The sequence below is a fragment of the Aptenodytes patagonicus genome, chromosome 2 (assembly GCF_965638725.1).
Source record: "Aptenodytes patagonicus chromosome 2, bAptPat1.pri.cur, whole genome shotgun sequence".
Lineage (NCBI taxonomy): Eukaryota > Metazoa > Chordata > Aves > Sphenisciformes > Spheniscidae > Aptenodytes > Aptenodytes patagonicus.
The window spans coordinates 160,796,030-160,819,775 of record NC_134950.1 but is presented as its reverse complement, the minus strand read 5'-3'; positions in this window follow the sequence as shown (position 1 = coordinate 160,819,775).

Genomic DNA, 23,746 nt, shown 5'->3' with positions numbered 1-23,746 from the left:
TCAGTGATATGAAACAAGTGAATGTAATGATAATAATAATGCTCACGGATTCTCTTTTAGCTTCCCACAGCCTAGAAAAGGAAAAGAAAGTAACCCAAGATGGGTTTATATACAATTTGCTTGTACTAAGAGATGTGTCATGGAACTTGGCAATCTTTCTCAGGTCACCGACTTTGCTACCACAGTGCAATGTGAGCAGTTTAACTGATTGAAGTAAAAATAATCTTTTCCTATCCTTTAATCATAAAATGTTCCTAAATAGACTACAGATAACTCCCCCAACATACTACAGAGCAATGGCTGTAATTTGGATTTGTTAAACCCATGCAGTAAGAAGGCACACAACTCAATGGTTTTTAGGATGAATTTACATTTCCAAGAACAGCCTCAGATTATGCCTTTCACTTCCATAAACTCAAGAGGAGGACTGGCAGATGCTCTCCAGGCACGTAGAAAGTACTTCCTTGGTAGAGTCATCCCTATCTTGGTGCTCTGCTAATCCAGTTTCTAAACTGAAGGAGGAAAAACCACCTGCAATATTTTTGAGCTTAGGCTACTGTTTGAATTAATCCCATTGGGATGCTGAACGTAAACTGCCCTATGCTCTTTGGAAGACAGTATTGTCTCTGAGATCGTTTCCGACTTTGAGAAGTCAATAATCACGAGTGTAATCTCCTCACTGTGATTTCACGAAAGGTTGGGATTGCAACTTCTTGCAAGCCATGGAGAACGGGAAGGCTGGGAAAGTTCATCTAGGCTTTAAATACAGATAAAATACTGCTAGCATTTAGAAGACGTTTAACAACGAGGTTAGTAGATGAGTATTTCCAGGCTTTTTTTTTTTTTCTTTCTAACAACTACTAAGTATTTCAAAAGCAGCAAGATCAGTTCGGCCTGCATGTAAGAGTGCAATGACAGCTCTGTTAATCATCCAGAAATCATCTGCTTGGGACACTGTGATAAATAACAGGCGAACTACACAGCTGGTTCTTGGAAGCAGAGCCCCTGCTTTGGAACAGTGTGAAACCACAAATACTATCCGTGTGCAAACAAATGTGACAGAGTTTATAATTTATATTCGAGCTGCCCTGAAAATGTCTTTCCTCTTCCTGAATCATTAACTTGTCTGAAAAAAAATAGAATCAGACACATATTAGAGGAGGTCAATAGAAGAAAAGCAAATGACAAAAATTAAACAAAACAATAGACTGTGTTATGTTTCCATGGAAAGGCAGCAAAGGAAAAAAGAAAGGCCAAAAAAAGAACGATGAAAGGATTAAACAGAACATAACCAATATTTCAGTAAATGGTGGCATGTTTCTCTTCCCTTTGAAAATGTTTCTCATGTGTCAATAGTTACAGGTCTTACCATAGGCAAGCTGGGGAGAGCTCACTCTGCTGAGGGCATCTCCTCCCTCCTCGTTACACACCGACGTATTTATTTTGCCAGTTATTTTGAAGATCACTTTTTTTCATTTCCTAAGGCCTCCTCCATGTGTTCAGAATTACGTTAACCAAAGAGAAAAAGATGGTTATTGCCTACTTACACGAGTGACAGACTACTGTAATTACACCCAGAGTCTGTGTTTGCAGCATATCCCCCCTCACAGCTCCGAAGCCTCTCAAATCTGAGAGCTCTTCCAAGGAGATGTTGAGCTTGCCATTATTTTTAGAGATATGGCTGAGTGAAAAAAGCTAAGTGGATGCTTGTGTTTATATGGAAGCCTTGACAAACAGAATCTAAGGCATCTTTTCACAAAATATATTACCCCGGTAATTGCAGAAGTGATAAATAGTCTGTAATTGAGAACATAGTATCAGTGGGCAAACACAACAGACAACTGTTGAACACGTTGTGGTGTCAGAAGAATGTGAAAATAGGACCTGACATGACAACATTTACTCCATGGTAAAGGTTCAAGGAATAGGCTTGTGCTACCCACTCAGATTACACATGGAAATCCATTTTTGCAGTGCGCTGCTCTGCCTTTGCATGTGGCATTACCACAATTGCACTTTGAAGACGCAGAGCACAGTTTGCATTTTTTCCACATGCACTCAGTTTTGGGGGCTATTTTTACCAAGTATTAAAGCCATAAAATAAACATGATTCTAAATATTTGTGAAAGATTTTTTTTTCCCATGCTGCATTTATATATATTCTTTTACACTTGATTTCTATTCTGTTGGTTCCCATTCAGAAAAGGAGCTAAAGGGAGAGAGGATGATAAAAAGCATATATCATACGGACTGTGGTTTTCTTGCATTTTACTTTTGTTTGTTGGCTATGCAGAAATAACTCTGGAAATAAGGATATATCTTCCTTTAGGAATTTAAATTTTAAAAAAAGAAACAACCCAACGCAAGTTTGTACAGAGGTGATGTCTATTTCTTGTGGGTTGTTTTCAAAAGGATAAAAGAGATGGGTTTCATCTGCTGTTCTGATAACAACACAAAGAGATTTGTCCTGAAAAAGAGCAAATTGGATGCCTCTTAGAAGATCAGGAAAAAGGTCATGAACATGGGAGCTATGTCTAGCATTAGTCTAAAAACCCAACCACAAAACTATCTCTGATGTAGCATTTGCAAGGGTTGTAACTCCAGCCTGGAGACCAAGGACCAGCCCTTGGTAAATGGTCATAACCCCACTGAAGCCAGAAACGCTTCCTCAGTTTACACAGGCTGGCCTTTTGTTTAGAGAGGCTTGAAAAATATATACTTTTTAAGTCAAATGACCTAAATATATAAGGCCTGGAAAGCCCTTTACAGAGGGGCTGAATATTACTCTCTCATCCATGAAAACCTTTCTCTAAGACTAAATCAAACAGCTGCTCTTAAACTTTCGTTGTCTAAAAGGATGAACGTGATTCTAATAGATAGCAGTATAAATTAGCTTATAGTCTAGATGGGATATTTGAATTTATAATAAGTGTAACTGAACCACAAATTCTTCACTGGGCACGGGATCATGCTTAGCAGTTGCTGTATGAACTTAATTATCAGAGTAATTTCATTTAATTGTTCATCTCAGCAGAGCAGGCTTGGGGCTTCAGGATTTTGTCGCCCTGGAAAGTGAGAAAGTCTTTGCTGGTGTAGCATGGGAAATGATTACTTCTCAGTGCTGTGGGAATCCTCAGATAAACATATTTCTGTTACATCTGGGGACTGATACTGGTATGTCTGGTTTCTGTTAAATGAGATCTGTTATACTGTCAAAACACAGCCACAGCCGCATCCATTAGCAAGCCCATGATTTTCTCTGTTTCCCTGTTATAGTGCTCTCGTCACTGGCCACCGCTTCAGATTTGTGAGTGTCACTGTCCTGCCACACCGTGCCACCCGCCGGCACACGCCGGGGGAAGTGACCTTGTCCTCTGGCACCTGCTCTGGGCTGCACTGAAGATTACCTAATGTTAGAAGAAAGAAGAGGTTAAAAAAAACCTTTAGTGTTAAACGGATCTTGAAACACTACTAAGCATCTCTATTTCAGACTTCTAAAACCTGTGTTAGCTATGAAAGGTGTGGCAGACAGCACCAATATTGATGATTAACTGCACTCTTGCTCTTTCTTTAGAGGCACTGCACTCTTTTGGTAAATTATTTCCAAACAGGGTTAGATTTTTACCTATCTTCTTGTAACCAAGATTCTCTAATGAGTATTTTGCTGAATATCCGTCAGTATATGTATGTATGGCTTACATACATACAAAGGATTTTATGTTACTTACCAACTAATTGTTGGAAAAACTCTTTTAAATTCACTGCTAGCAGTACCTATGTACCTTTTGATTCATATTTGGCCAGAGACCCATACATACTGCTGAACCACAACCATAGCAGGATGCCGGAGTTACCGTTAGAGACCATTTACTTAGCAGGAGATGAGGGAGTGGAAGAATGAGAGGGGCTTTTTCTGAGAGATGCTGCCAAGAAATCTCTGCAGTCATGAGCTGTGCATACAGCGCCTTGCATGAGGAATTCAGCCTCTCAGATCCATGGTAAGGAAGCTATAAATTGTTCAGTCATTTAACTTTGTGAACCTAGGTTTGTACAGTGCACCTGCCAAATGCCACCTAATGATAATTTTAACTTTTGGTTTTTGAGTAAAAATACTTTGACAACAGCCTCCAAAAACCCACTTCTTTTTTTTTCTTTTCCAGTTTTCCTTATGTGCACAAAAAAGCAAAAAGCAATCCCACAGACTAGCAAAAGACATACATTATAAAACACCTGATAAATGGAACTTTACTATTTTGCAGTATTTACCAGGATTCAGACCTGTGTGAAACAAATGAAGAAGTCAGCTGTCATGCTGGGAAGCCCTCCTAGAAGAAAGCAGAATTCAGAGGCGTTTGCTGTCACTCAGCATCGCCGAGCACACAGAACTGTGCTCTCCCTCAATGAATAAACAGGGTATAACAACTGGGGATATGACAACATTTTAAAAGCACGGTGCTTCTGATTTTAATCTAGATGGATGGCACTTTACATGATTACAATTCAGATGGAGGGGACAAGGATTAATATTATTGTAATGTTTTTCATGATCTATGTTATCGTATTTTTCAACTCTGTAATCCTAAAAAGCAAAGAGGCATCTGCAAAGCTGTATTAGCCCCCTCCTTCCTCTCCCAAGAGTGCTCATGAGCCCTGATTCCCTGATCCCTGCACCGTGGACTGCTGGATGGCCCTCTAGGAGAAGAAGAGTGGATCAGGGCTGCTGCACTGAGAGGAGTGGAGGTAACTGAAGACAGCCCCGAGGCAAATGGCAGGGCACCCGTGCATGTACTCAGGATGACCCCCATTTGGGTACTACATTTTACACTGCGGAGCCCTTGCAGGAGCACATCCTGGTGCACGATGCAGCTCTTAAGAACTAGCTAAGACAGTACACATCATCTTTCATTCACACCATCACACTGGCATTGGGGTGCTTCTCGCCAAATCACCTCACTCAGAGCTGTCACTAAGGACTGTCCGGTGGCAATGGAGCCTACCTCGACCACATGGCTGGGACCTGGCACGCTCCTCTCCATTTGTCACCACACTCTACTTCTGCGAGTTAAACCCCCACAACCCTCAGCACTGGCATGAGCTGCCTGGGACTCGCAGCCTCACTTGGTGCAACATGGCCGTGAGACGGCCATGTTATTCGAGGTGTGAGCAGGGCTGTGAGCTGAATACATGCAAGGTAAGAAAACCAAGAACAGAGAGGTGTCGTTGCCGAGGCACTAGTAGCGGCTCTGTGAGCCAAGAGAAGAAATACTGATATAACAAGGTATAAAACCTGAGGGGGGAAAGCAGGGTATGGGAAGATGGCAGCTCAGCAGTGCAAGGATCAGCAGAGGCCAACCCTTCCCCTAGGGCTGACATCTGCTCTGCCAGTAAAGGCTTGCAGGGTTTCTCATAGAATCATAGAATCATTAAGGTTGGAAGAGACCTCTAAGATCATCGAGTCCAACCGTCAACCCAACACCACCATGCTCACTAAACCATGTCCCTAAGTGCCTCATCTACACGTCTTTTAAATACCTCCAGGGATGGGGACTCAACCACTTCCCTGGGAAGTGGTTCTCACTAAAGATGGTGAGATGTATTAGTGCTTAGCCTAGTAGATTATAAGTCCTGGCCTTTTGTTCTGTGCATTAGCCAACAGATAACTGCTCTGTCCTCTTAAGTGGGTATATCCCACTTAGAGTCTCTGCCCACAGCAGTAGATGTTGAACGAAATGTGACCCACTGGGAGAGGTTTATCACACCGCTGCCTGGGGCTGGGACAGGCTGAGGACTATGGGGACTCCAGTTCTCCCAGCTGCAGGCAAGCCCAGGACACCAGATGCCAGTCACAGCTTTCTTCCCTGCCCAGCGATATGGGTTTGCTGCTATGTCGAATTGAAGTACTTTCTGTAGCTGGCCCTGCAGCAAGCCTACCTTCTGCCACATGTTTTAGTGTTGGCAATTCAGTCCCTATCATGGATCCAACTCACTGCAAATAGGTAAGGCCACAAAGAAGAGGCAGAAGAGCACGGACCTGGTTGCGGCATCACCTCCTGGCTTGTGCCCAGCGTGCCCGTGGCCCTCCCAGGCCAGGTATGGGGAAGGACTCAGACAGCAGATATTTCTGGGAGTTAAAGCAGTGCAAGCGTAGCCCTCCCTGAGCCTGCCCAGCCAGAGCGGGGTCTGGCTGTGGGTCAACACCAGAAAATTCACTGCAATGTGGCTGCTACGCTGCTATGTCTGTTGCAACCCAGACCCTGAGCCAACTTAGGCATTTTCACAATTAACACACCAGGAAATGATGCTCAAGGTATTGCAGAAATCAAAAATACTGAGTCAGCCATGAAGACCTGTCTATTTCTGTTGTTTCTCTGCTTGCAGACAACAAACCTCTATCTGCTCTCTCCTGTCATCTCACAAACCAGACAAGCAATCTCTTGGTTTCTGCACTGCAGACCCTGACCTGATCTGCCTTTCCCCGAGATGCCTTGCACTCACTATGGCTCAAACAGCCAGCCTGAACTAACAGGGTTTCCTTCAGTCTGCACACAGCCATTTAAAGAGAAAATAGATGGACAAAAGGTTTAAGATGCAACCTTGAGAACCAAGATTGCTTAGTTATCTTCTTTCTACAAAAATGTTTTCATTGGACTTTCAATTGAATTTTAAATTACTATAAATAATGATTTTCAAGAAGAATACAGGTCTATAAACTCCAACACTATTCCCTAGGACATAGCGTTATGTGTCCCAGTAGCTGGTAGCTACCAGAAGGCTCAGAGAAACCCTAGTACAGGTAACCACCAGATAACTTTCTTCCCAGTAATTTTTGTCCTGTTCTCTCTTTTCCAAGGAGTTAAAACCTTGCTATTGACCCAGAACTAAGGAAAACTGAGACCAGCCTCTAAGGATGATACAACTGCAAGAAACCAAGTGGCACGTTTGGTGGTGTTAGCCTATCTCAGCTCAGCTGGGGTAATTGCACATGCTCCTTGGTTTTTTATAACATGAACTAAAATGCTCTTGCTTAAACTGTTGCAGAGGGTTACAGTGCATCAGTGAAGATGGTCAGTAAAATTGTTTTACTTCCCACTGCAACAGGCTTAGTTTCTACGCAGCCAGTCCTCCTGCCTGGGCTGCAGGGCAGTCACTTCCAGCTGACAGGAGTAACTTCTGAAAACGCGATGCTGCAAACGCTGACAAAGAGCCTACCCTCTTTTGAAACCTCCAGCCCTTTGCCTCAAAGGAATGGCTCTGGTTTTGAACACAGTCTCTCCCATCCATTTTAAGGCAGTGTGCAAGGCAGTCACACTGATAGAGAGGAATATTGGATGCCTTTCTTCTCAGCTTCAATCAGTGCTGGTTTTGAAATTGTCATAGGAGTCTTATAGAGCGATGCTGCTGATGTTCATATTCTCTTACCCTAGTCCAGAGCTGAGCAATCTGGCTTTATTGTGACTCCCACATGGCCTGCACAAGGAGTTGGATACTTTATTCTATCTTAAATTTTAAACTTTAATTAACTTTAGACATACTTGAATTGAGATGCTTTTGTGGCATCTCAATAAAACAGCTTATTATTTCCAATTGCCCACGGTACACCTGCTTCAAAAGCTGCTGTCCCTGGATGATTCGTGCTTTAAGTACAGGGAGGTCCAAGTAAATAAATCCTGACATTAAAAGTTTTATCTTCGAGAATCTGATTTACTGCAAAGTTCCAGTAACGACTCAGAAAATACTTTGTTTCTTAAGTGTGCCTCCATTGACCCATTTAGCTCAGCACCTTGATGCCGGTAGCTGTTGATAGCAGATGCCAAGGAAAGATCATAGGAATGGGGCAGGTATAAAGTGCCTGCTCCTGTGATGTGCTCTCCTCTTCCCAGCACTCTGCAGTTTTGGAACTTACTGACCCAGAGATGTTTTCCATGTGATCAACAGGCATTACCAGATATGCCTTCCAGGTATTGGTCTCATTGATTTTTGCTCTTTAGGCATCCATAGTCTTGTGACAGTCATACGTATTAAAAAACGCCAACACCAACATCGTACGTTTTGAACCTGTCACCTCATAGTACAAGAATTAGGGGGCATTAATGAAACTAAGAAGAACAGTGAGGAAAATTTTCCTATTTATTTACATGATCTTTCTGATTTCATAGACTTTTTTTTAGAAATGCTTTTTCAGACTGACGAGCCGCAGTTTATTTACTTATTCCTTGTAGTGAGGCCGTTCCACACCTCTGAACACCCATCACATTTCTATATCTTTTTCAGACTGGGACTGTCCATGTGCCTGAGGCAACAACTCAAATGATAAAAGCACCTCAACCACTGTAATTCTCAGGAATGACACTGAATAAGAGAAAAGCTGTGGTACCATCTCTTTCTTGATTTGTGATTTTTCTGAAAGCTGTCAGGTGAGCCTTTAAAACCCACTCACTATAAGGCTAATATTTTTAAAGGCACTCAGAGATACACATCATTAGATGAGCCGTCAGTATTGCTTCCCAACTTCACCTACTGATAGCAGTGTAACCATAACCCCAGAGGAGCTATGACTGCTCTGGTAGGATTCGTCTCACCAGCTGTGGACACCTGCTTCTACATGTCTGTTTCTGATCTGGTCACCCAATAATTCTGTGTAGGCAACGGAAAAAACCAGGCGCTATCGGGAAGCATTTCATCCAACCTAAGTAAGATTCCTTCACGGGGACAATTTAAAATATGCCACCTTCTTTCCACTGACTAGCTAGTGAATCTAAATGAGTAACTCAGATTTTTATTCTAAATTTGGTAAGATTAGCCTTACTTCTTGTGTCCTCAAATGCTTGTGAAAATTTCTAGTCTTAATTTTTATGGCCAGACAGCAGTACAGCATTGTACTGTTGTGTCTTGTATGTGTTTACTGTCCCTTTGCTCACACACACCTCTTGTTTTCCACACATTCATTCATTTGTTGGATGAAAACCAAGGTAAGTTCTTTAGATCAAACAAGAGAACCTTTCCTTTTATATGTAGTATTACACTATATATATTAGCATTTATGTATGCATACCATGCATAATATAAGTGCTATACAATATTATAATAAAGCAATGCTATGTATAGTATTATACGTTTGTCTTTCTCAGGGCTGACGATTGCCTGTAACATTAAAAAACTTGGTTCAAAAAGACTCCTGATGATGGAGGGAGGAATAGGGGTCAACTTCTGTTCACTGCTCCAGCTTTCATTCATACAAGGGAAAAATGAACTAACATTTCTGGATTCTTGGCCTACCACAACCTGGAGATCAGTGCCCAAATTAAGAGGCTTATATTTTTTTTCTACAGGAGCTGAAAACCCTGGGTTTCATCCCTGATGCATAATTGAATGATTCAGTGAAGTGCTTTTCTTTTACCCATTAATTTATTTCCAACACATTTTATTTAGACCAGTGCCTCTAGTCCAGGAGCCATCTGCGACTCTCATGAATGACAAGTGGATTCCCAAAGAATGAATAGAAAAGGGCTTATTCACTACAGATTTTTCAATCACATCCATTTCACTTACAGATTTAAATTGTAACCTGGAATTTGACCAATGTTTCTATTAACTTACCCCTTCATATTATATCAATAAAGCAATTATTTTAACCAATAAAGATAATGGATTATGAGAAAATAAAGAACAACCAGAAGAAGAGAGCCATCTATACAGATGCTAAAATAAAGTTGCATAGAGAATATCAGTTTGCACAGTTGTGAAATTATTGGGAATGAGTCACTGCAGAAACAGTTAAATGTTACCTAGATAGAGAAGGGGTTTAATAAGAGCTGAGTCTTAATGGGCTATATGGGTGCCCTTAATTCTTTCCTCTTATTGTTTCTTTGTCCTAAAACAGACCTGACTATGTCTTCAGATCATCAGGTTAATGAAAGATGTATGTACTGTGAAGGTCAAATAAGGCCTCTGGTTAAAGAAGTTTCAACACAAAAGCCTGAAGCAATTTGAATTTTTCTTGTGCTTCTGACTTCCTAATGCAGCCACTAAAGAGGCAATTTGACAAACATAAAGCGCTCAGGGCTTTTTGTCCACAGTTGTCAACTGTTTTTTGTTCGGTAGAAGCCCAGTGGAAAGAAAGGGCTTTAAATAGTCATTTTGTTAACATAGAACTGGGATTTAATACACGTGCATCTGTACCCAGTGGTGCTTTTTGCACTGTTTTTTGTAAACTGTAAATCCCCCATATGAGGAATGTGCAATGTACATGTGGGAGCTCATCCGCCTTCTCCTACTGCTCCTCCTTTTAAAGCAACTTCTCTTTAGCAGTCATTAGGACAACACAATGTAAAAAGGTTTTTAAAAACAAACAAGCATATTATTTGAATTATTCTTACTTGCACTTTTCCTAACAAACTTCATGTTTCTGAATGCATACATTAATCTTTATGCATCTATTTTTAAATTTTATTTAAAAGCTTGAATAGAATTATCTACCAACATGCAAGGAAAAAACCCTCAACCTATAGCTCCATGAATATCATTTAAGTCAGTGGATTTACAGAATTATCAGTAGGAAGTAAATAACTCAGTGTTTTGTTTCCTGTTTCTTTTTTCTAAAATCTTTGTTCCCTGGTTGCATTCATGCAGAAAATAAGGATACGTAAGAGCTGGTCTATCAAGTAAGACTAGCGGTTCATTAAACGTACTTTCTCCTCTCTTCCAGCAGCAAATGCCAAATGCTGGCATGAAACCCCATGACACCGGGGGAACTACAGGCCAGTCAGTCTCACGTCTGTGCCTGGGAAGATCATGGAACAGATCCTCCTGGAAACTATGCTAAGGCACATGGAGGACAGGGAGGTGATTCGAGACAGCCAGCACGGCTTCACCAAGGGCAAGTCCTGCCTGACTAACCTAGTGGCCTTCTATGATGGAGGGACTACATCAGTGGACATGGGAAGGGCTACAGATGTGGTCTATCTGGACCTCTGTAAGGCCTTTGACACGGTCCCCCACAACATCCTTCTCTCTAAATTGGAGAAATATGGATTTGATGGGTGGGCTGTCTGGTGGGTGAGGAATTGGTTAGATGGTCACATCCAGAGGGTAGTGGTCAACGGCTCAATGTCCAGATGGAGACTGGTGACGAGTGGTGTCCCACAGGGGTCCGTATTGGGACCAGTACTGTTTAATATCTTCATCAATGACATAGACAGTGGGATCGAGGGCACTCTCAGCAAGTTTGCAGATGACACCAAGCTGAGTGATGCGGTCGACACGCCAGAGGGACGGGATGCCATCCAGAGGGACCTGGACAAGCTCGAGAAGCGGGCCTGTGTGAACCTCATGAGGTTCAACAAGGCCAAGTGCAAGGTCCTGCACCTGGGTCGGGGCAAGCCCCGGCATCAATACAGGCTGGGGGATGAAGGGCTTGAGAGCAGCCCTGCCGAGAAGGACTTGGGGGTACTGGTGGATGAAAAGCTGGACATGAGCCAGCACTGTGCGCTCACAGCCCAGAAGGCCAACCGTATCCTGGGCTGCATCAAAAGCAGCGTGGCCAGCAGGTCGAGGGAGGTGATTCTGCCCCTCTACTCTGCTCTGGGGAGACCCCACCTGGAGTACTGCGTCCAGCTCTGGAGCCCTCAGCATAAGAAAGACACGGACCTGTTGGAGCGGGTCCAGAAGAGGGCCACAAAAATGATGAGGAGGATGGAACACCTCTCCTCTGAAGAAAGGCTGAGAGAGTTGTGGTTGTTCAGCCTAGAGAAGAGAAGGCTTTGGGGAGACCTTATTGCAGCCTTTCAGTACTCAGTGGGGGCTTATAAGAAAGATGGGGACAAACTTTTTAGCAGGGCCTGTTGCAACAGGACAAGGGGGAATGGCTTTAAACTAAAGGGGGGTAGATTTAGACTAGCTATAAGGAGGACATTTTTTACGCTGAGGGTGGTGAAACACTGGAACAGGTTTCCCAGGGAGGTGGTGGATGCCCCATCCCTGGAAACATTCAAGGTCAGGTTGGACGGGGCTCTGAGCAACCTGCTCTAGTTGAAGATGTCCCTGCCCATGGCAGGGGGGTTGGACTAGGTGACCTTTAGAGGTCCCTTCCAACCCAAACTATTCTATGATTCTATGGATATTTTTGTTTGTTTGTTTGTTTGTTTGTTTGTTTGTTTTGTGGAATAACCAACTGCCAGGGAAACACCAACTTACTCTCATACTTTGGTGGCATCTATGAAAATGTTCAGAGACTTTCCAGGAGCCCAAGGCAAAATGGAAACTGTAGAGAGTCTGCAAAAGTTAAAAACAAGCTGCAGGAAGTGGATGGGCCTTGGAGACCGTCAGATCAATTGCCCTCTGGACATGCATCACAATAACTAACTTAGGTCCATGTTTAAAAGATGGGATGTTACATTTAGGAACAATGATTTCCACACTATGGCAATAGTACTAAAGATGCATGCTTTAGGTGGGCTTGGTATGTACAGAACCTGATGATTTTGGTAATATAAAATTATTTGGGTTTGTTGTTCTTTAATGCAAATACCTATCAGCAACTAATACACAAACTAAATGTGATTATCAGCCTCTGCTGACTCTCAAGGATCCAGGATGTGCTCTGGCTGTGGCACCTGGATCCCCATTCAGACTGGCATCTAAAACCTTGTCAAGACTGCAAGAGGGAAGTGGCTGCATTTTTAATCCTAGTCAAACCTTATCTCAGCAGTGAGATGTGAGATCCTGGGGAATGAGCTGGCTTGGAAGGAGTCTGCAACGCCTGCCATGGTTTCTGAGCACAGAGATTTTCTGTGGAAGGATATCATCCAATGAAAAATCTTCTCCTTGGAGAGTAAAGCCCTCCATTATATATGTATAGTAGTTAAACTGGCACCAGTGAAACTTATTTTTCCATAACACTTAAGGAAGTGTTAGAAAGGCATTATAAATCTCTGCTAGGAAAAAGAGAGCCAGGTATATTCTGATCATTACAGTTATTGATCTTTTACATAGAAATTAACATGTAAAAAGTGGCTGGACTTTTAAGAAAAAACACACTGGTGAATCCAGCTGTCAGTCTGATTTACAAAAATCCTTAAACTATTAAATGCATATTCTTGAGGATACATTTTGACCTTGCTGCTTCTTGGATTGCTAATGATTAATTTTCTTGTTTTCCAGAGGAAATTAATTTTGCAAAAGCAAAGAGTTGAAACTTGCTTTCAGACCTTCTAGCTCTAGTATGGTAAGGGAAAGACAAGATGATATCAGGTCCCATCAATAGATGATAAAACCATTGTATTTAAAAAATGCTGGTGAAAATCAAGGAGTAAAAGTACAAGGGAGTCTATTTTGTGAACAGAAAGGAGAGAAGAAAACTGGTTTGATCTCTAGATTTTCTCCTTGTAGACGTTTATTTAAGATTTTTGCTAGCAAGAACCATCAGATTGAGATTCTGTCTGAACATCAGATCTTTCCTACATGGTTGCTCATTATACCTACCTAAAAAGTGTGCACGAGGATTTATTCTCATTGAAATGTGTGCTAATTTTTAGGCTTTTTCTCCTATCATGTCTTTTTCGCTCCTTTTTTCTTCCGTGATTCTGATCATATTATACAATCTCCTGGTAGCTCCTCACAGTTGCATGTCCTCTGTATGTTTAATGAGCGTTCTCCTTTTCTATCCTTCCATAGTTAATGAAAACAGGCTCTGAAGCATCCCCCTTGATTATCACTACAGAGTACGTCTTTCCAGCCTGTTTTACACCACAGCCTGTTGTGGTTCCATTTAGATACATATTTTCAAAGACTGCTTGTGAGAATGCTCTATAAAGCAATGTGAAAAGCCTTTTTACAGGCACCACACAGGGTATCTTCCACCCCTCTCTCATTCGCAGAGCTGCAGAAGGAAATTTGAAAGGTCTGACATTATTTGTCTTGCCAAGACCACGCTGGCTGTTGCTCAGCTCTATCTTCAGCTCCCATCATTCTTCCTTTTGCTCTGGCTCCTATGCAGTTGCTCTCACCTCTGCAGCTTTTCTGCCAGCATGCTGAGGTCCCTTCCACTGACAAAATTTTTTGCTGTCTGTGGGATGCAGCTATAATTCCCTCGATTTGCCATCTTCACACTTTGATTTGCATTTCTTTTTTGCCCCTTTTTTTCCAAATATTTTAACGTTTTTCTGTCTGTTGAGAAAACTCATGCAAAGGCTCTCATTCTTTGCCTCTAATTATATTCCACGTCTCTGGCTGCTTCCTCAATTTCTTCTCATTGCTGTGTCTATGTTTTTCCATCTGCCTCTAGTCCTGGAGACCACCCTTTGACCTCTTCTTTTTCCTCTTCCAAGAACCCCTACAGCTATTTCTATCATCTTTAAAATCTATCCTTTACATGCCATTCTTGCTAATTTAAAACAACAAACAAAAAACCCTTTCACCTCATCTTCATCACATTATCCTCCACTACGGAAAACTAATAGGTAGAAACCTTTTAAATATCTTTGTCACTTCTGAAAATGAAGAGGAACGATTAATCCACTTTTACTGTTTTAAACTGGGACCCATGAGCACTGCAGTAATCCAGGATTAGATTCTCAAAGTTATTTTTTAAAGCATGTGTAACAATATTCCTATTTGCTAGTCTGACAGATCACAGCAATATAGTCATAAATTTTTACAAATTGACAACAATCCCAAGGCTTCTGCCTTCTAAATAAGGCCATTCTGAGTTTCCAGCTCTCATAAAGTAATTATGTTTTGTACTGCATTTACAATGGAAATGGATGAATTCAGTCTAAAGAAATAGGCCTTTTCAAAGGAAATCAGACCGAGGGAAGTAGCTCTGCAATCTGAGAATTCACACAAAGCAAGCAGCTGATCTTGCCTACACACACTGGGAATTTCTTTTAAAAGGAAAGGTCTAATTACAACTGACACTTTGAAACCAAATAATTCTGCTTTGCTGAAAAGTGACATAATTCTTCTGACACCGCTAGCATGGGGCACAATATGGAGCAGTCCCCGTCCTCTCACCTCCAATTCAAAATAAATAAAATATAATAGGATTTTTGTTTAATTTTTAATGTCAGAACTTCATCATTTTCCTTTGCAGCATTGTGCCAGGGAAAGGGTTTAGAGAAAGATCAGGCCAGGCAAACTAATGAAAATAAAAGGGCTTGTTTAATTCCCTACACAGTGGTAATAAACTCAGAGCAACAGTATTTATGCTTCAAAAGTATCATCTGAAGAATTTGCAAATGGTATTTTTAAAATCCGACAGATGAACTCAAGAGGTAAATCCACTTAAACAAATCATATTCTTTTTAAATAAACGTCATTCTCCCTACTCACAGCAACATCCTCCATTCGCTTATCAGTATTTCCTCCAACTATCCAAAAAGCTCTTAAGTTAACTCTGGCCGTATCTGTAATACAACTCATTGCTGGGGATGTAGGAGATAGCTGTATGCTCTGAAAGGAAGGTTTCTCACAGGTGAGAAATACTCTTCAGATTATTTGGGTGGGAAACAGGTGAGGGTTGTCTACCTGGCCCCAGCCTTAGAACAGGGAAAACCCATGAATACCGTCTAAGAAACATGAGGGTTTCTTAGAATACCAGTGTATTTATGAAGGATGAAAAAGGGTCTAGGTAATTTCATCCAGGATTATTTTCTAAATCTCATCTAACTATATTAAAGCCTGATAACCTTATTTAAAATGCATTTCTTATCCCAGTGAGGTGTGACCTTGCTATCACTTGCTAGTCCAGACTGGAGTACTTGGTTCTTTCTCCATTCAACTCTTTTCACAGCCTCGCCATCTTTTATTTAAAAAAGAATTATTCACCAACTTTTTATGCTGTAATTATGAATTTAAAAGTTTCCAACACTATACAAGGAGTTTAAACTCGTTCAGGCGGCTTAATACTTGGCAAGCAGTGCCCTGTTCTTTGCAATATTTTTAATGTTGATCTTGTTTGTGTTTTTTGTTTTCATTTGTCTTACTGCTATGGACTCTGAGAGATGTTACCCCATAATCCTACCCCCTTTCTAGCAACCCAGAGCATGAAGATAAACCTTCTGGTGCTTCTGAGTCCTCTCCTTACACTTGGGTTCTTCTCCCTACACTTGGGTTCTTCACCAAATGCTGACATCCATTTTGCATTGATTATTGTTTCTCAGCTTAAAGCAGTCTGAATGGCAGAGTCAGCCTGTCTCTGCAACCAGGCTGCTTCTGAGCTGACTGAAAAGCAATCAGAAGTACATTGTTTGAAAAAGTCCAAGCTTTAAAATATCCTCTTGGTCCTTTACAGTCAGACCATCAAACAGCTGCGCAGCATTAACACAAGTAGATTGCGAAAGTTTATGTTCTTTCAGGCTGATAATAACAAAAAATCAGTTTCTTCCCTGTCTGCCAGATTTATCAGTCATGAATGACAAAGTGAAAGGGAAAAAAAAAACCAAACCAGAGAGAGAAATAGAAAGAGAACCCGCTTCTCTCCTCATTTACAGCTGGGCCAAATTATCTCACGGCCAGGCTCACTCCACCTGTACAAGAGGGACTTGTTCCTGACAATGCAGCCACTACCTTGGGACAGGGCACTTCAAGGAAGGAGCTACTGTTACTTTCAAGCCCTACGCACCATTTAAATTCCAATACCATATATAAGCCTCTCAGGCGGGTCTATAAAAAGGATCAGTCCACTCGCTGAAATGGAAAGCATTTATATATCTGTTCAGATGCCTCATCCCAAAGAAGCAACATGTTCCTTAAGTTTCCTAGTTCCAAATGAGGAAACTTTTGGAACTAGTTTTCCTAGTTTCCAAAAGCTCCATAGCCTCAAAGCCCACGTGTGCTTTGGCCATGCCCAGAACAATGTGTCTCAATAGTGCTGAGCAATTAGGCATTTAGCTGACCCCAAAGTTTTGAAAATATCCAGAAACCCTTCTGAGGTCTGATTTGGAAGTCCTGCTCTGAAAACTCTGACCTGGTTGGACTCGTGCAGCGCTCAGCTGTAGGGAAGGGATGGCCACGCTGCGGAATGGGAGGCAAATGAACTCTTCTCTGCCGGGACATCTCCAACCACCTCTTCTAATTGATAGTCCTAATTCACCATGTAGATAGACTGGGTTTGTGACCTGCCCTGTGGAAAGAAGTGCTCTGTTGCATAGGAAAATTAAATATGCATCATGCATATGATAAAGAAAAAGGGAAAGAGAGAAGAGGAAAATGACTTTTCATCTTCATGGCTTATCTGGGACAAAGGGTATCTGGTATTCAGTCTCTGCTCCAAAAGATATGTACACATTCTGTTTCAAGATACTGATGTTCTGGCTTGTAAGAAAATGTGTTTTTAAACCCAAGAAGTGTTGGACTACACAGTGAATGTGCACTTAAAATTACTGCATTTGGGATGTGATCATTTTTAAAGACGATAACATCTGTTTGAAAGCTGAACAAGAATTGAGCTCATGGGTTTGCAGGAACTTATTAAATAACATAAGACAGATTGTCTTTCTTTCATACAAAACTTAACGTCTTTTTTGCTTTAAAAGGAGAACTACAAGCACTATGCAAAATGAAGTCAAAGGCTGCTAACACTTCCACTCCACAAATAGTGTTTACTAGTAATTATTTGCTGGATCAAGCTGGTACTAGTGCTGGTGTGTCCCCACTGAAATAATAACCATGTCATTTTTAAATCATATATATCACTGCCCCTTGTCTCTGCAGCCTTCTTTAGCTTTACACCTTCCTGCATCAGCAGAGCTAGACTCTTCACACACAGGTGCCTACAGCAGGATTTCAGCCTCCTCACTAAGGTATTTTTTAAAACTCAAAGGTGTTTGCTTCACATCTGTACATCAGTTGAGTTTTGCAGGTGTGAGCTTAAGAAGGGGAAAAGGTGAAGGTTTCTGCATGGTTATTGCAGCTGGTATTTAAGAACCAAAGGATCTTTCTCTCTCTTTACCCCGGATATTTTGGGCTTACAAGGGTTCCATGGTAAATAATGTGCAATATGTAGCTCATGATCCTCAATATAGTCATTTGGATCTGTACATCAGACATGCTGTGTCCCACATTGCCTTCCATACAGGGAGCAAGGCAGACACCTTTGAAGCCTCCAGAGGGACATCCTACTTGTCTAATTAAAATATTTATATTTAGGCCTAATTGCATATACAGAAATACGTATATATGTAATTACACTTGCATATAAAAGTAAAAAAAAGCCTTTCAGTCACAGTGAGAAATTAGTTTCTTCTCATAAGCATGTGGATATATGTTTGGTATATTATTTAGATTATAAATCAGTATAAATCAGTATAAAATGTTCAGTGTAACATAATGATTTGAGGACAAAAGTGGGCGAGACTCCTATTTAGATGGCACTCGATATTTTTAGTACTCTGAACAACAAAACTAACCCTGTCCCAGGAGAACAGTGTGTCGGGCAGGGCCCAGAGGAGACTCAGGCTAATGGTACATGGAGCGGATGCAGTACAGTTTTCTCAAGGCAGGCTGCACTGCCTGGGCAGGGCTCTCTCCATGCTGCCCTCCATAGACAATATGCACATATGCAAGTTAGGCACGTGGGGTCTTCTTCTGGAGGCCTTAGAGGCATCTTCCTTTCTCCACTGGCAATACAAAGAATTTACACATTTCATTCATGTCCACCAGAAAACTCAGTGTGGGAGAAAGTTAGTTACTCAAGCTTGTAGATGGATCTGTCAGTAGATGAAGGTAGTGGCAGCAGAGAGATGCATTTGGCTGCAAAATGAGGAAATAGAATGACTGTAGTTTTATGCTAGCAAAATCAGCCTTCAGTGACTCCAAGCCTATTTGCTTTAATTATTCATGCTTGCTTTCTTTTTTCTCTTTCTTTTTTAACGTTATTTCCTTAGTATTTGTACCTTATTCTTTAGTATTTGTACCCAGAATATTTTTCACACATTCATCTGCCTGTGGATGCTTTTCTTTTCTCCTAGGTCAGTTTGCACCAAGATATCAGTATTTCACTATTTTTGAGGTTTCTCCCTCAGTAGTCACAGGGACTTCTGACATTGATATGCCCAGTAGTGAGGTGCATAATGACTCCTGACCATGAGAAGCCATGGGGTGGGATGGAGATTGCAAGCTAAAAACCTGCTGAGGACTTGATAGCTTAGGAGTACCAGCCCTGCTGGGACCCATGGCTTCAGCGCTGGTGAGATCTGCGGAGCAGAAGCAATTTGAAGAGGGGCAATGAGATGGCTTTGAGTACTGGGATGAACGGCATTAGTGGGATGAACAGCCTTTGAGGGCACGGGTCAAGCAGAAAAGGATGGGATAGGGAGAGGTGGCAAAGGAAGCAGAGCAAAAGAAAAAATACAGTCAGGTCCACATAATAAAGCTTCTGGTAATTGCCACCCCTGAACACACTTTAGCGCTGGAGAAATTCATCACAGTCATGTAGTAGCGCAATGATTCTTCGTATTGTATAATAAATGCTGTCAGCTGTGTAAAGTGACCACATTTGCAACTTTCAGAGAGAATTGGACCATTTTCTCATCACAAAACAAAGATATACATTGGACAAAAACAAATTGTGGAACTTGAATGTATTTATTTTAATTCATTAAGTGTTATTTTATGGAGTTGAAGGGATTTCCTATATAAAAATATTAATCATTGGGAAAACATTTTTGTCCTGATAAGTACTTTATACTGCTAAAAGTTTCTGCTAACAACATGTGCAAACAAATCCAACAGTTGCTGTTTTCTTTCTCTCTCAGAGGCAAGTTTCTCCTGCCTTTTTCCTTTGTCAACATGACTGGCAAGAGCCAGCCAAAAGATTGAGTTTCTTCAATAATGCTGTTCTGGTTTAGTAAGTTTATTAAAGTTCTAGTGGTATGTTCTCACTGAGGACCACAGGCATTACAGTTTCTGTTAGACAAGTGTCATATTAGGTTATATTTTAATTCTGGGGCAAAACCTTCTGGATACCTAAGTGTTTGTGCATGGAAGTAGAGTCAGGCATGCAAGAGCAATGTCCAGTATTATTCAGGTCATGCAGAGCAACAAAATGATGGCTTACTATGAGCCTGCCAATACTGTGAATGTCTGAGATCATCAAATCTTCAACGCAGGTGCAGAAGAAAGCCAATAAATCCCCCTCCTCTGAACTACATGCCCTCTGCCTCTATTATTTAAACCCCTTCTAACCAAAGAAACTAAGCTATCCATTTTATAATATTTTAGGCTTTGCCTTGTTAGCTTTGTCATAACTGTTTAATGGCAATTTGCCATTATTCAAGTTCTGAAGGATCCTGAAGCACTTCACAAATCATAACACAAACTATTAACTGGGGTTACTCTGTTAAGCACCCAGAGGCATCTGTCCCTAAGGTTGTCCACTGTTCCCTTTTTTTGGTTATGTCTATTTTGACCTCACAGTTGGGGTTTTTTTTAATTATTATCATGCTTCTGAGTCTCAATATGAAAATGTTCTAGGCAGGATGAAGAAAATTCAGTCTCTAGACATCAGATTAATATGTACCACTGTAATACCATATCTTGGAACATGAAATTGGAATAAAATGTACTTACCTGCTAATATAAACACCAGAAACTAGTTCTCCCAATATATGTGTAGATATATTTTCCAGGATACAGATAAGGGAGTAGAAATGTCAAGAAATCTCTATCCACATGCTGGTTTTAAACCTGTGGATTTGTTCTATTCCACTGACTGCAGACATTTTCTTGTTTTTCTTTCACCTATCACTGCAATAATCCAGTACTTGATAGCCAAAGGGATAACTTAGCTGTTTTTATTTTTAATGATAAAAATACAACTTACTTGCTATATCTATGTCATAGAGCATGTATGAAACCTTCACAAGCCTCACCTCTGCAGTTTTCCTAATAGCAGTTTCTAAGGTCGAGAAAACTCAAGAAGTCTGTAGTTCCTGCCCATGCTACGTTTCTACCAGCTTTCACTATTTATTACTCACATTTCATGATTTTCAACCAGAACTATGTACCTCTCGTTGCCCTTTCCTAAACAGTTCGAATTCCTGGATTTCTAGTGCCTTGCTGCTAGTCTTTCAAACTAGTTACTTACTCCGTTAGCAAATGTTACCACTTTTGCCAAGTAAGCACTCCATTTCGATGCATGATACAATTTTTTTCTAGGTAGTTACATAAATGACTGACAACAGCATCATGAGTTTCACCAAGCTGAACCCATAAACTTATTTCCTAAAAGAGGGAAATGATCAAATTATATAGTGTGGTAGTGTTATAAATGGAGCTAACTTTCGAATCTTTCTAGGCCACGAGAGCAAAACAAGGTAGCCTGGTTTGGTGTTATATGCACCTATTAATAAAGCATCAAAACTCAGATCACCTTTTAAATAAAAAGGAAAAGCACTTTATCTCTGTCTAGATAACTGCATTTACAGCAAAGGTGTATCTATATAAAACATATTGAGGTGTATCAGTCCCAAGCAAAGAATTTGCACGTTGGTCCAAAAATGTGTCTCCTCGCAGTGCCCTCTGGACCCCGGTCCTCCTGATGACGATGTCTGCATATAGCATTTATTGCAGTCTGAGTCATTACAGGTCCATTACTCAGAAGAAAGAAAAGAAAAAAAGCCTTTCAGAACTGATTCAGGACCCAGGCTATGGGAAGCCCAAACTTCACTGAGCAGAAGGTAAACATGCACTGTGCAATATAAAAGTGCTGAGAGGCAACTGAGAAAAGTCTTGAACCGGGAACCTGTGTCCAAGGGAGAAATAATTTCATCTGCAGCCCTGAGTTTAGCATTTTCTACCGGCTGATTTAGCTTATGGTTGCTCTAAATCCCTTTCTTTGCCCCACTTAATACTTACTTAGGGTACAGCAATTTAGCTGTCCATCAAAGCATTGTGAATTCTTGGTGCCAGACAGCTATATTTAGGAGTTGCAGCGCTGAATATTTTATTGGATTTTAGATTCTTTTTCCCAAGAGAAATTGTAGGTTTGTTACAGGATACTGTGACCAGGAGTCCCATAATTAGTCCTCCTGCAGTCATCAGCTTCTCTAATACAAAAATGTGACCTAACCAGACCGTCTGCCCGCGCCTTTATCATCCGTTTTGATTCTGTGACCCTACTGTTGTCTCTATAATGATTGCATGTTGGACTCTATAACTTCCCTTGGCTGCTTGCCAGATCAAGAAAAGGGGTGGTTACTACATTTTATGTAGCTCCATGACTTCTCTGAGGCTAACAGTAAATTGCCAGTGCAGCTGTCAGCTGGGCGGTTTGTGTTTGGCTAAAAGCAAATGTCAATAATAATCAGCATCTGTTGTGGGTCCTACACTATTGGGCACATCTTCAAGTGTGAAATACAGCTCCGAGTGAAGCCACTTATTTAGCTGCCTAAATATGGATCAGGAGCGCCCATTTTTTGTTGTTGCTGTGGTTTTGCTGTCCATATGCATGAGCAGTGTTGCTTCTCCCTGCCCATTCCAACCACCTTGGACTAGAGATGACTAACATGCGGCTAAGAGGAAAAGTTTCTATTAAAAGGATTAAGTTTTAATCCACAGTGAATTCCCTGTGTTACACGATACTGTTATGTTTGAACGCTATCTGTCCTTTTGCATAAACCAAATGAAGTCTCAGGGAGGAGACTGAAGAGTGCTAACTGTGCTGCTTATCCTTCAGTTTAACCTTTAAAACCTCATAAAATTTAATGCAGTTTCACACTAGAAGAAACTACGGCATCAGTTAGTCTGACTTCTTGTATACTGCTTTTCTCTAAAGACTCAACCTACTGAGGACTGAAATCAACTTTAGATAAAGGGCATGGCACAGAGATAACAGGGGACACCCAAATGCCCACAGTGGCAGAGAACCAACTAGGTCAGATCTGCTTAAATGATCCTGTGGACAGCCTACACCTCATGGAGAGGACAGGGAAAAAACCCATGATTACTTCCAGATTGAGAACTTGCACTCAAGGTCAATCTGGAAGTAACCAGCTTGTGTCTCCAGAGAGTCTCCTATCATGCAAGTACATCCCAGGTGACTCCCATTGCCCTCCAGCAGTAACTCACCATCCCCAACATTCACAGTACCAGAAAAGATTTTATTTCAGTCCCTGGATCATCACATTTTGAAAAATATACCAAGGATAGAGCTCGTCTTAAATGACAGTGATCCGCTATTAACATAAGGAACGATTTCTGGAGAAATTCCCTCAGTTCCTGTGAATTGCCATTCACTCATGGAAGTACAGGTAAATGCAGTATAAATCTCTTTAATCTCAGTTTCTGGCATCAAGGATGACAATATTATACCTGGACATAAATGGAAGTAGGTTACTTTTTAGGCTCAGGCTGATTCCAGTGCTTTAGCAGTACATTGTGCTCGCTCGCTATTCATCGCCAGGATTTATGGTTATGTAATAGGTTGCTTAGACAAGGATTCCTGTGGTATTTTTAGCCAGCTTTTCTTTCTTTTTTTACCTCTCCTCTTAGGCCAGAGATTCAGAACTCCTCTAGTATTTAACCTCAGGGTAAACTTTCTCCCTTTATCTTTCTCATTTAGACAGGAACATTTTCCTTTCTTTCTTTCCTCCTGCCTGTTGAACTGTGACTGTTGATAGGGTATGTACTCAGCAAAACAGGAGGCTTTGTAAACCTCCTGAAGACCCGCTCAGGGCAGAGACACTTGGCTCATGACAGATATCACTGAAATTTATGGAAAACTGAGCATCTCATTCTTCCAGCCTCCTTT